The following is a 14014-nucleotide window of genomic DNA, read 5'->3' on the forward strand; positions in this document are numbered from 1 at the left end:
CCAGCTCACTGTGTATTCTCTGTGCATTCTGTAGCCACAATGGTCTCTTAAATGTCTCTTGCGCATGATCAGAAACAGCCATTAGCTGCAAGCGGCACTGAGGGGCAGCGATATAAATCCCCTTTTTTTTTTCTTTAAGGTGTTGTGTGGCATGCATGTAACCGTAAAGAAAAAATTTGCTGATCTACATTACTGCCACTCAATGCCACCTGTGGCTTTTGGAGGTATGTGGGTGTCCTTTAATTTTCGTATTTCATTTGTATTCTTCAAAAATGTCATCCCCACTAAGTCAGACAGCACCCTTGAGCTGTTTTTCTTTCTTGAAAGCTCTAGAGGTACAAACAAAGCCCACATGTCGGGCTTGCTTCTTTTCACCATTTTGGGTTTGAAAGTTAACAATCATCTCCCACTTTTAACATTTGCATGGGCAATTCTGCACTCATTATCTGCAGTAAAGCAGACAATTGATTAAGTATAACTAACATCTAATTGAGTTATTTGCTAATTGAGTTATTTGCTATGTGCTATATAAATTACATGCTATAAATTATATGATGTAAGTTATATGATGTGTTATATCAATTTAAAGCATACCATTCAGATTGAGGCTATAAGCAATAGATCAAGAATTCCTGCAGTTCTACGAGGAACCATAAACAGAAAACATCGATCCCCCTACAGAAAAAATAGATCTGTTTCTTTGTGAGTGCAGCCTTCCTCTACTCTTGCACCACTCCAGCTCTTCCTTAGAAGTCCCTCCAGCTATCAAGCGAATTTGAAAAACAAGAAATAAAGGGTCCTGACCTGTTGTTATCCTGGAGGAGTTTTACATGGTCTTCTTTGATATCCTCACTCCACATCTGTTATGCCTATATCTACATATTTTAGAAATGGAAGGCATAAGTGGTTTACTTCGTCATCCCAAAGCCATGAAATTATGTTCCACAGGTTGGGAATTTAAAAATATCTCCCTTATGAACCAAGAGAGCAAAATCTTGCCAGTTCTTCCTGACTGCCTGTGCAGATGTATCTGCCCCTAGCTCTTGCCAGTTCTTCCTGACTGCCTGTGCAGATGTATCTGCCCCTAGCTCCTCCCCCCTGCTATAATCGGATTTGGATTGTTTCCTAGTTGATAATACAAGACTAGTTTGTCATGTCCTTACCATCATGATGCAACCTACAACACACAAGGCCTCATTGTGTCACATGCATAGAAAGCATTTCATCACATCTCGTAGCGATTTCTATTTAGATCATTAGAAGCCTTCAACGTTGCCCTCGTCTTTCTGGCAACGGGTAAAGCATTACATACAAACCCCAAAGCAGCTACATCTATTAAGAGCTCCACGTCATTGTATTTTGGCCTTTTTAGAGGAACAGGTTTTCCTCTCCCCATAATGCTTTCTTCTTGCTCTAGAACAACTTGTATACAAGATAAGGGAAGGGGATTCCATTCAAGACATGAAATTCACATCCTAAATGTTGAAGAAAATCTATTGGCGAACACTGATGTCATTTTACTCTGTTTCTGCCCCCAGAAAGCTCAGTTGCTTATATTCTCAACTTTACACAACAACACAGCCTAGTTTCAGGTTGCTCTCTTACCAACAAACATTGAAGCCACAATATCACTAAATTCACAGAACAATGCTACGGTCGCTAAGTGGTCCATGCTATGCATTAACTGGTAGAGAAGAGTTGCAGCAGGAAACCATGGTAATAACAGTTTACATGTATTGCCCACTTACGCCGCTACCTGCTATGCTACCTCCATCATTTTATTATTAAATTGATAGATCCATTTCAGCATTTACCTAGAAAGGGAAACGGATTAGATTTCCTTTGTCCAAACTTGAATGCAGTGGAAAGCAATCTGATGTGTATACACAGGCAGCTTGTCTACAGACGAAAGGGGATAGACGGAGACAATCTTTAAACCCCATACAGGAAAAAGATTGGCTACTCTACCTGGGTGACAGAGCTGGAAATGATGAAACCCAACCAAGGGCAATGTGTAGTGCTCACGAGTGGCCTTTGATATTCTCTATAGAGTCCATAGAATTGATTTTTAAGAACCTTAAACCAAACGGCTTGGCCAGTATCGTTTTGAAACAGAACCCAAATAGGTGGACTCGATTTTTACAAGCTTTGTTTAGCAGAGTCTGTTCGGAACGACAAATTCCCGAATCCTGGTGGCAGTCAATTCTCCTACCAATTTATAAGAGAGGAGACAGACTCTCGCCGTCAAATTACAGGTTATTGTCCCTGCTGGATGTAACAGGCAAGGTCTTTTCCTCATTGGTCTTGGGACAACTTCAGTTATGGGTCTAGGAAAGGGAGTTACTTCATCTCACTCAAACGGGCTTCCACCCAGGCTGCTCGACTACACACAATCTAAGAGTATTAGACTGGCTGATTAGAGCAGCTGCCATTAAAGGCGCCCCTGTACTGTTCGTTATCTTTATAGATTTCAAAGTCGCATGTGACAGGGTTAACCGTAATAAACTGTGGTCTAAATAAACAGCCTGGGGTTTTCCTAGTTGGCTAGTAGATGTCTTGCACAGACTCTACGAGAATACATCTGCACGAGTCAGAATGAACGATACAGGACTGACTTTGTCACCATTGAGTCTGAACAGGAGAGTCAAGTAAGGCTGTGTCTTGGCTCCCCTCTTGTATAACCTTTATATGAGTGACCTGCTTGCGGCCCTAGCGCAGTCCACCGGCTGCTGTCCAAAAATAAGTGGGGTGCCTATTCCGGGTTTGATATATGCAGATGACTTGGTCATATTTAATCATACACTAGGCGGAATAAAGAATATGTTTGAAATCTTAGTTGATTTCGCCTCAAAAAATGAATTGGCCGTTAACATGTCAAAGCCTAAGATAATGTTGATTTCTGCAAAAAAAATAAACTGCCCTCAGATTAATACGAGTTTAAGTATTATTGATTATGTGACTAAATACCCCTATTTGGGCCTTGACATGGGTCAGAGTTTGTCGTATAAACATATTATCGGGGCCAAAACGACTAAGTTACGTAGAGTGGCTAACATGATAGACAGGTTTGCTTTCCAGACTGCTGGCTGCTCATTAGTGGGTATTCTAACAGTATATCAGCAAAGCTTTAGCCCTATGGTTCTATACAGCCTGGAGGCAATAGCTATGTCAGACTTAAGATGGCTCGATCGATTAGAGGGCTATTTTTGGAAGCGAATCTTAAAGCTGGCTAAGAATACCTTGGTTGAATACATAATATTAGAATTGGGTTTGGTCTCCCTGCTGGGACAATTACTTTCACGACAAGGCGGACTACATCTCAAGGCTAACTCTAATCCTAGATGTAAACTGCTGGGGCTCGTGGGAGCAGATAGTGGGAAAAATTGGAGAACTGGCAATGATCAATATCCCTGAATGATTAAGGGTTTGTACAAGGACCTGGGGTGGCATCCTAAATTTGAATAGTGAACCAAATGTGAAACCCTAAGAGCCTTGTTCAGAAATAAGCTGGCCCAGTGGGACTGGACCAGCAATTACACTCGGCTATCTACACTCACAGGCCGATTCCTGGAATAAATGTGCGCCGAAAATCTCAGCCAAAGCATGCAAAAGCATGCAAATCGCAGCGCAAGCGTGCGAAAGCCGCGCACATCGATTCATGGAAGTCTGTGCGCGTGTAAATCCTGGGATGTGCACTAAATTCCAGCGTGTTGCACGCGGGCGCACACGTCATCAAATGGCATGCGCTACGCACACAGCGAAAGTGTATATAGCGCAGCGCACACAACAAAAGTGGGCGGAACAGTGGGCGGAACACGCAGAATGGGGAACAACGCATGAAAAAGAAGGTGTAACTGGGGAAGTACTGCAGGGAACTACACGGAACGCCCACACGCAAGCGAACAACCCATATTCATGGATTCGAATACGGGAAACCCGCGTACGGCAAAAGACATGCATAGGCGTCAACGCATCTGCCACACGAAGGCAGGCGCAAACAACAAACACGTATATACAGCTACGATGAATGCCCCATTTGTCGAGGCACTGATCGTGGGACACCGCAGGAGGAGGAGAATAGCCAGGGCACACATTTTTTCACCCCGGACAAGCCTTTTTGGGATGCCTGATGACCAGGTCTATGGCAGGTATAGGTTTCCACCTCGTATCATCCTAGACCTGGTCATGGAGTGGGAATATGACCTTACATCCCCCACCCTCTGCTCCCAAGCATTGAGCCCCTTGGAGAAGGTGCTCAATGTCCTGCATTTTTTGGCCACTGGGTCATTTCAGCGGACTACCGCCATAGTGGGGGGGGGTCTCACAGGCCACGCAGTCACGCTGCCTACACCAGGTGTTGGCAATCATGACAGCACGCCCCTCAGTCCGCAGGCACATATATATGCCCAGAACACCCGCAGAAAGGCAGGCCGTTGTCCAGGACTTTTACAGGGTGGCACAGTTACCCAAAGTGCTTGGTGCCATAGATTGCACCCATGTGGCCCTACGTACACCTAGGACTACTGAGCACATCTACCGAAACCGCAAGCACTGGCATTCCATCAATGTGCAGGTGGTATGCGATGTAAAGGGAATCATCACCTCTGTCTATGCAAACTACCCTGGCTCCACCCATGACAGTTTCATATACAGAATGTCCACCCTGAGCCGGGCACTGGAAGCTGGGTAGCATGGTGACACATGGCTCCTAGGTGAGTACAAATGCCTGTGCACATGCATGCATGTCACACACACACAAATACACAAACCCCAATATTCACAACCATCATCACCTCCCCAGGGGACAGTGCCTACCCTCTGAGCAACCACATGATGACGCCAACTCGGACCCCCACCACACCACCCCAGGTAAGATACAACACGGCCCATATTGCAACCAGGGCCATAGTGGAGCGCACATTTGGAGTGCTCAAGTCACGCTTCAGCTCCCTTGACCGCTCTGGCGGGCAGCTACTCTATGCACCCCCAGTAGTGTGCAGGATCATTGTGTCAGCATGTGTCCTGCACAATGTTGCAACACGGCACAGCGTACCGGTGGACATGGTGGTGCCCCCACATCCCCAACCACAGGCACAGGCCCTTCCCATGGGAGGGGACAGGGCACGTGGCGAGGAAGCCCGGACCCAGCTTGTGGCCACATTTTTCACCTAAACTCCCATCCCTGCGGAGTGCACACAGGCCTGGCACATACCAGGTGACATTCGATGATGACAAAGAGGCAGTCAACTGTCACAACCTTACCAACCTGAGAATGTTGCCATGGAAGTGCCACATTGTGTGCATCCCTAGCTACTTAAACATAAGCAATCCTGTGTGACCAAAAGGCACACATGCAAGGTGTGAATCACACAGACCTGCAAAACAGGCCATGACTATCACTGGTATGTCACCCAAACTCTCCCAAACCACAACATGACATGGCAAGCAATAGCTATACACCCACACAGTACTTCTAAGTAGAATATAGAAGTGTACCCAATAGCCTCTCCGGGAAAAGTTGAATTCAGAAGTGTGCCCAATAGCCTCTCTGTGAAAAGTAGAATATAGAAGTGTGCCCAATAGCCTCTCTGTGAAAAGTGGAATTCAGAAGTGTGCCCAATAGCCTCTCTGTGAAAAGTGGAATTTAGAAGTACATTTAGAAAGTTGCATTTAGAAATGTACCCAATAGCTTCTCTATGGAAAGTTGAATTTAGAAGTGTGCCCAATAGCCTCTCTGTGAAAAGTAGAATTTAGAAGTACATTTAGAAAGTTGAATTCAGAAGTGCCCCCAATAGCTGTGAAATGTTGCACTTAGAATTGGGCTCAATAGCCTCTCTGTGAAAAGTTGAATTTAGAAGTGTGCCCAATAGCCTCTCTGTGGAATGTAGAATATAGAAGTGTACCCAATAGCCTCTCCGGGAAAAGTTGAATTCAGAAGTGTGCCCAATAGCCTCTCTGTGAAAAGTGGAATTCAGAAGTGTACCCAATAGCCTCTCTGTGAAAAGTAGAATTTAGAAGTACATTTAGAAAGTTGCATTTAGAAGTGTAGCCAATAGCTTCTCTGTGAAAAGTTGAATTTAGAAGTACATTTAGAAAGTTGAATTCAGAAGTGCACCTAATAGCTGCGAAATGTTCCATTCAGAAAGTTGAATTCAGAAGTGCACCCAATAGCTGTGAAATGTTGCATTCAGAATTGTGCTCAATAGCCTCTCTGTGAAAAGTCAAATTTAGAAATGTGCCCAATAGCCTCTCCGTAAAAGTTGATTTTAGAAGTGTCCTCAATAGCCTCCCTGTGAATTAGAAGTCTCTGAAAGTGCATGAAACCCATCATATCTCACCAACACGCTTACTCTCTCCTTACATCACCACTCAACTAGAACACAGAGATACTATGACACCATTCGGTATAACTGTTCTCATATCAACATTCGCTGCTCACTCCACATCATTCTAAATAATCACTGCTGGCTACACACCCCCCAGCAAGGCGTTCTCCTCAGGCCTAACGCAGCCACATCCGATCTGGATTAATCCTGCCAGAACGAACACATACTCCTGACCTCTCAACCACCACACCTACCGCTAGAAAGCAGCTATTACACTGATACTGCACGAGCTGTACACATACCTGGTGCTCACACGCACCTGTTGACTCTCTCTACTCTCTCTACTGATATGAACTTCGGTTCCCAAGGGCGTTCAACCTACCAGCGCCTTCAGACCATACCAATGGTATATAAGGCGCTATATAAATGCAAAATAACAATAACAATAACAATAACAATAAGGTACACATTGACATGTGCAAAATGTAAAGTGGCATCAGACAATGATGCCTGACATGGAATCAGATGAAATGACTGACCAACAACCTCCCACCCAAAAGAAGTCATACCCAAATGCATTCCAACAGTTGTAGTTGTAACATAACAATGAATGCCTGTCTACATGCACATTGTGCATTGCAAAATCAACACTGCAGCTTCTGTGTGCTGTGTCCACCTCCTGCAACACATTGATCAGCGCACAGCATAGTGAACAGCCATTGTGTGTGACGCACACCCTGAGCATCACATCTAAGCGACAAACTACATCAAAAAGCAAATTACGCATGTACAGGATCCACAATTGGTCATAGATCATGTGCTGCAGGGACACAGTGGCCACCAGAAGGCAAGAGTGTACATGTGGACATGGAAGGGTGGTTGGACATGTAGTGGATCATAGTGCGAGTGTGTGGGTCAGTAGGGACATGCACTCAATATATGCATGTGAAATCAAGTGACCATCAGTTTCCTCTACACATCACATGTGAACATTCACCATGTGTACACCCCAGCATGTCAAGCCACAACTATTCCCTCACACCTGAAAGGTAAAAACAACACATGAACAGGTATTGATCAGCAGAATACATCATCTACATAGGATAGCACAATTACAATGTCAGGCTGCACACCACACTGTAGGGCAAGGCAACTGTCAACAACAAAATGCCCCCCTCCCTCACAAATCACCATGACCCACTGAACAACTGCACCTGGGTTATGTAGCCTTCATCCTTGAATTTCACCTGGCCACAGGATCCCTCTTCCCCTTTGTCACCATCTCCCACCTTGTGTGCAAAAAGCGTCCAGCACCCTCAGAGGCCCCCTTGACTTGCAAAAACACCACATCAAAGAGAATTTAAAGCAGGCCAACACAGAAGCCAAGCAAAAAGCCTGCAGGCAGCAAAACAAACCAGAAGAGCCTCCAGTAGATGACTTGAAGTAGCAGTACGTCACAAAGCCCAAGTACTACCACAATGATGTAACAACCAAGGTAGCACAGTAAAACAATGTCATACAGGATGTGTACCATGTGTGGTACATAACACAAAATGATACACCACAAACTGATGTGTACTGTCACAGCTCCCGTGTACAGGCGCAGGAGTGGCACGAACCAACCACCCCCACCGTGGTCTGGGTGCCTGCAAGGTCAAACACACACAGGCCTCTGAGACCCTGGTGGGGAAGGAGAGTCAGGGATATGCAGTCGGGACAGGCATTGCTATACTGGATAACCGGAATGCGGGGCAGGAGAGGGGAGTAGGATTGACACAGGAAAGTAGGAAATGCACAAAACTGTACTACTCACATTAACACATACGCAAGTACACCAAACTTGATCATCATGCACATAGTAACAAATTACTCAAACGGAACAAAAAGAGAAACTTATCTCTGGGGTGAGTGCTGGCCTCCTGCCTGCGCACTCACAGGTCTGGTAACAGGAGCAGTTCAATGCTGCAAAGAGAGCCACAGTTACTAATCTGTGCATGCCCATAACACACAAGTACACCACCATATATGCCCCAAACTAACAAACTACTCTACAAACAAACAATCTGGTGTGGATGCTTCGTACCCATACGTAACATTACCCCTGTGATGGTTCATACACGGTCAATGCAGTAAGTCAGGCGCCAGTGAGTGCGTGGCAAATGGAAGACCAATGTGTCATGATTCACACAACATGCAATGTTCCCTGGGTAAGCAGCCAGACGCATATAGCAAGGTATGACTTCAGAACAAGTCCTGTTCCACCATGACCGAAATAAAGTAGGTAGTGCATGTGTCAAATTCTACATGGAAATGAAATGCACTGCACACAAGTCTGTCCCTTACTGTCTGTCCCTGTGAGCTGCTTCTTTCCATGTCTCGGAACTCTACATGGCTAATACAAGTGCCTCAATGGACCATGGTGGACCGGAGGGTATGTGCCACTGCTCCTGCAGGTGCCCCAGACAACTTTCACATCAACTAGCCATTAGTCCACCAATACATCTCAGCTGTATTGTGCACTTCAACACCAATATTTGCCCAAGCTCACCGTCAGTGCTGCTACTAAGCATGCATGTGCAACTGGCCTGGTGGAAGGTTTGCTGTGTTGTGGCCCCCCTGTGCTGCTCACCTTGCCTGGAGTCCCTTGAAGCACGTCAGCTGTTTTTGGATGTATGACCGCAATCCCTGTGCCTCTGCTTGCGCACACATGCGCATGTCGGCACCACCAAATGTGTCCAGCTTCCAGATGTCCAATGGCCCATGTCTGCTGGCAAAGGTGGTCTGGAGGCTCATCCCCCTGCAGAAAGGGCATGAAACACATCATTAATGCTTTAAATTCATCTGTGTGTGTCTCTTCAGGCATTTCATGACTCGACCATGTCAGAGACGTACATCAGAAATCACACCATCAGTCCGTCTTTCACAGCAAAGTGTGGAACACACTATCTACGGCATGAATTGCAACAAGCACATGTACAGGAAAGATAAGAAACATACTACACAATGCATAGCAATGAATGTACACATGAATCATGAAACCCCCCATCTAGCGAAAGAAGAACAGTGGTCAATAACACCCTTATCATCCCCACTAGGGGTGTTAAGACAAGTTGGACAGCAGCAGACATGCCACAGATATGACAGTCCAAAGCCCTTGTGTAATAGGCTGTTACACCGAACCATCCTTGCGAGCCCATGGATAAGGGAAGCAGGAGTGGCATATGTGAGTCAAGGACCCCAAGCTGCAAACACATACACAAGACAAGCTTGAAGGGCCCAGCTGGAACAGACAGTGGATGCTTTCAAAAGCCACAAAGCACCACACCGTCACATGAAAGCAGAATAGACAAGCAATTTTAAACTATATTAACTAATTACACTAACTATGAAAAACCTACATTACCTAATTAAACTAACTATCAAATAGAAACTTAACTAACTAAACTAAAATAAAAATAAAAAATGGCCACATATGACCCAGGGGGGGCGGCACCCAGGAGTGGGGAGGTACAGGGTCCGGCTCAAAACCCACATGCGATGATGTTGAGGAAAAAAAAAACCTCCATGGGCTCAACGCCTGCACAGCCCGACCTATGTGGGAGATAGATTGTCGTCCGAGTCTGGCTCTTCCTGGAAAGGAGGATGTGGCACAGGAACCTGACCATGCCTAGCCGCAGCTTGCCCCTTGTCGGCAGCAAGTCTGCCGGATGGGTGAGCCTGGTTCTGTGCGGCGATCACACGTAGGTCTGCATGCAGGACCTCACGTGATACGTGTACTTCTTCTTGCAAGGTAACACGTGTAACACAGAGTTTCTCCTGCAAGGCCTGGCTGGACAACTGGTGCACCTCCCGGCAAGCATGTAGCTCAGCCAAGATGGTACGCTCAAGCTGCGCAAACCTCTCCTCTGCCCGCTCCCTCTGGGACATCATAAGGACACCCAGAGTGGATCTGAGGGAAGCATACTCCTCCCTCAGGGCCTCCATGTGTGCCTCTGCGTGAGCAGCAATTGCTCGATGCAAAGACACCATCTCAGCCTGGCGTGCCCTGCTTGAGGCCTCCATGCCCAGCCTGAGCGAGCGGGCCATGGACCGTGCCGCCTGCTGCTGGAGAAGCACCTGCCTAGCAGGGGGGAGCACGGATTGGGCCACACGCTCCATGCTCACAGCGATGTTCTCCATTGCTGCCCCCTGGTGTTCAGAATTGGCAGTCATGTCTTTCTCCCACTCAGTATACAGCAGTTGCGTGCGGCGACAGCGTTGCTGGGCTTGACCCCTGCGCGACCCAAGGACTGGGTGTCCTCATTGTGTTGGCACCGCCCGCGGCTGCACGACTACATGCCCCCGTCAACGCGATGGCCCAGGCACATCAGTGACTGGTGTGGAGGGTGACCCTGCGTCCCGATCCACCACAGGCGGAGGTTCCAAGACTGTCTGACCCCTGAGTGCAGGTGTCGCGGACAGATGAGTGCCCACATCAGAATCACTCACCCTGACATATGGACCTGATGCTCATCCAACTCAACATGGGCGTCAGAGTGGTCATCCGGGCTGGACTCATTGCCAGCCAGAGATAAGATGGACTGTAACACATGTGGGTTTTCGTGGCCTACCACCCCACCACCCCCACTTGTGCCGGTTTGCTGTAGTGATAACAACCCTGTGCCAGGCATGACAACACCATCCTCTGGCTCCATTGCGTCATCATCTGAAAAGTAGAGAGAAAAAAGGTCACTACACATGTTAGAAGCACACAAAGCAGATCACACTCAAAAAAGAACCTGCCATGCATGCTGGGTCAACTTGATATTGCTTCTGTGATTAGGCATGTAGAATAGTGTCAGTTTGCACAGAAGTGGGTCGATGCAGTGCAGCAAATGTGTACGTTACTCACTATCTTCATGTACAAGTACTTCATGATGTGTGTCAGAAAATGTGAATGCAGTGCAAGGTCAACTTCAGGCGTCACGTGCAATGTGCATTCAATGGGTAGCATGGCTACAAGCAAACCACCCCTCCCCCAAGTGCAAATGCATGGAGGCCTAGCATGGTATCAAAAGGTTGACCATAGACCTGTGTATTGACAGACAGTGTCCACTAGCATCAACTGCATCATGTGAGTGAAGTGACAACACAGCAAATGATGATGGGACAGTAAGCAGGACACATGATGAAACCTCTGGAGTACACCCACATGTGAAGGAGACACTAAACCAGTTGGACAGAGTCAATGGCCATTAAACAGGCTGAGGCATGTGACCCACACAGACTGTCACACCCTAAACATGTGTGCAACGCAGGACTGAGCCACAGTGGACATGGGAAGGCTGATGAAATGCCATGCAATGTAGGTCACCCTGGACTCGTACTACAATGATCATCCAGTCAAGGACACATAGGGGCATGCGTAGAATACACATGGAGCATGAATGGGCACTCATGTCCCTGCGGGGCATCTGACCTCTGCACAGTCCAAGTGAGACACCCTGCATCAAGTACAAAGGATGTACCACACAGCATATGTCTGGCAGATTGGCCGCTGGAAGTTAGCATGTACACAGGACGCATGATCAGGGAAGTACTAAACCGCAAAATTGAAGCAGACCAATGCAAAGGTGGAATTGGGGTGCAGAGTGGGGGGTGGAGTGGCAAGGGAGCATGCCTACATGGAGTACCCGCATGCAGGCAGAGGACACATACACGTCAGTCATGCTATGACATAGTCCCTGGGCTGAGAGGATGGTCACCCCACGCTACATGCAGAAGGGCCAGTGAGCTGGAACATGGACTGGAGAGGCATCCTGGTGACCAGCATGTGAGAAGGGTGCAATAGTGGTGATGTGGACAGTCCCCGTCCGCTCCACATGTCTACCATCCAGCAGAGCAGCCATGCATCAGGGAAGCATTGCATCACTTGCACATCAGAACCATGTACACATGACATGTAGTGGCAGTCATGCACAACACATCACACAAGTAAAACACACATGTCCTCAACAAACACGCAGCAACACTCACTGGACTGGGCATCAAAGTCCGGCATCTCTCCCACTCTTTCGACCGATTCAGATGGTATGAACTCTGCAACGAGTGACTCATGCGGAGTGAGGTCTTCCTCCTCAGGTGCAGGCCCACTGTCAGTCACCAGAGTCAAGTTGTAATTTGAGGCACGCTTAGCCTTAGCGCTGCGTTTGAGGTCATTCCAACGCTTTTTGCACTCTTGCACCGTGCGCACCTCATGGCCAAATGCACTCACATGTTCCGCAACTTGCTTCCAGTGGGTATCATGGTGGGCAGCCATAGTCTGACAATTAGGACCCACTAGCATGTCACGGCTGTGGTCCCGCACGTAGTCTATGAGGAAGTCCAGTTCCTGGTTGCACAAAGGCTTCTTCTTCGACATGCATGAGGTCGTGGCTGTGTGTGGGGTCCCAGCCTGTGCTGCAGGTGCAACCTTCCTCCTCTTGGATTGTGGCGCAGACCCTGGCTGGCAAATGCCGCCCTGATCAGTATGGCCAGTGGCACCGGTGGATTGAGCCAAGGGAGTGGCAGGTGGAGGGATGACCAAAGGCCTGACTTGCGTCAGTGGCAGCTGGGTGCCCTCTAACGGACCCTGCGCAGCAACATTCACTGTGACAGGGTCATTGACTGCGACTGTCCTGGTTGGCAGACTCACAACCAGGGTTTTGTTGGCTGCATCTGCCCTTGCACTTGCCAACACCTGGCTGTTCGGGGCAGCAGATGACATTACTGCCCCAGGGACACGTGTCTTGGTCAGGGCAGCCCTGCGTGCACCTACGGTTTCCCTCCTGGCCTGTTAGAAATCTTCCAAGGACTCTTCAAGTGCCAACGCAGCCTGTGCTGGCAGACTCTGAGCCTGGGTGGTGGTGTCCACAGCTACACCTGCAGCTACCACTACCCTTGGGCCAGTGGCAGTCAATGAAACAGACTGTCGGGTCACACGGGCGCCAGTGCCAGATGCAGAAGCTGCATCTCCCGGAACCACAGGGGGTGGTGGCATGACTGCACCGACACATGGCACAACATCGTGCTCAAGTGGCGCACCCCTGCCACTTCCCCCTCTGCGGCCACCCTGGACACCCTGGAGTCCCCCTACTCCCTGGTCACCCCGGCCACGTCCCTGACCATGCCCACCACGAGGAGGACGCCCAGCTGAGGCGCCCCTCACCTTTGGTGGCCTCCCAACCATGGCACAGATGGAGTAGTGCCAGCATAGTTGGAGGAGTGCCAATGGGAGGTGTACACCACAATTGTCCTGGGCAATTGGGGTGAAGGGGGTGGGATGCAAGATGTTTACAGCCCCCCTGCACCTGCAAGGCTGTATGTGACCCCGGTGATGTAGTGACGGGTCACGCAATGCTCAGTCACCCCAAAACTGCAGTAAAACCGTGCACGCAACCCTGCAGCCTACGTGCGTGGAATTAACCTCCCGGAGTACGCGGTGGCACCCAGTAACACGAAAAACGCATACGCGTGGGACACGCAGGCTACTATGACCTCAAAAACGGTGCGATACACAGAGGCACCCGCAGTGAGAAAAATAGCGTGCGCGACTCACCGTCTGACTAGCGTGATAATGAAAAACACGCATAGCCAATACCTCCGCCAAAAGAAGAGATACTTCCTTGATCCGCTGTGAAGTTGTGATGGCGCGTGAAACAACACGAAGT

The sequence above is a fragment of the Ambystoma mexicanum genome, chromosome 4p (assembly GCF_040938575.1).
Source record: "Ambystoma mexicanum isolate Mex_15411 chromosome 4p, UKY_AmexF1_1, whole genome shotgun sequence".
NCBI lineage: Eukaryota > Metazoa > Chordata > Amphibia > Caudata > Ambystomatidae > Ambystoma > Ambystoma mexicanum.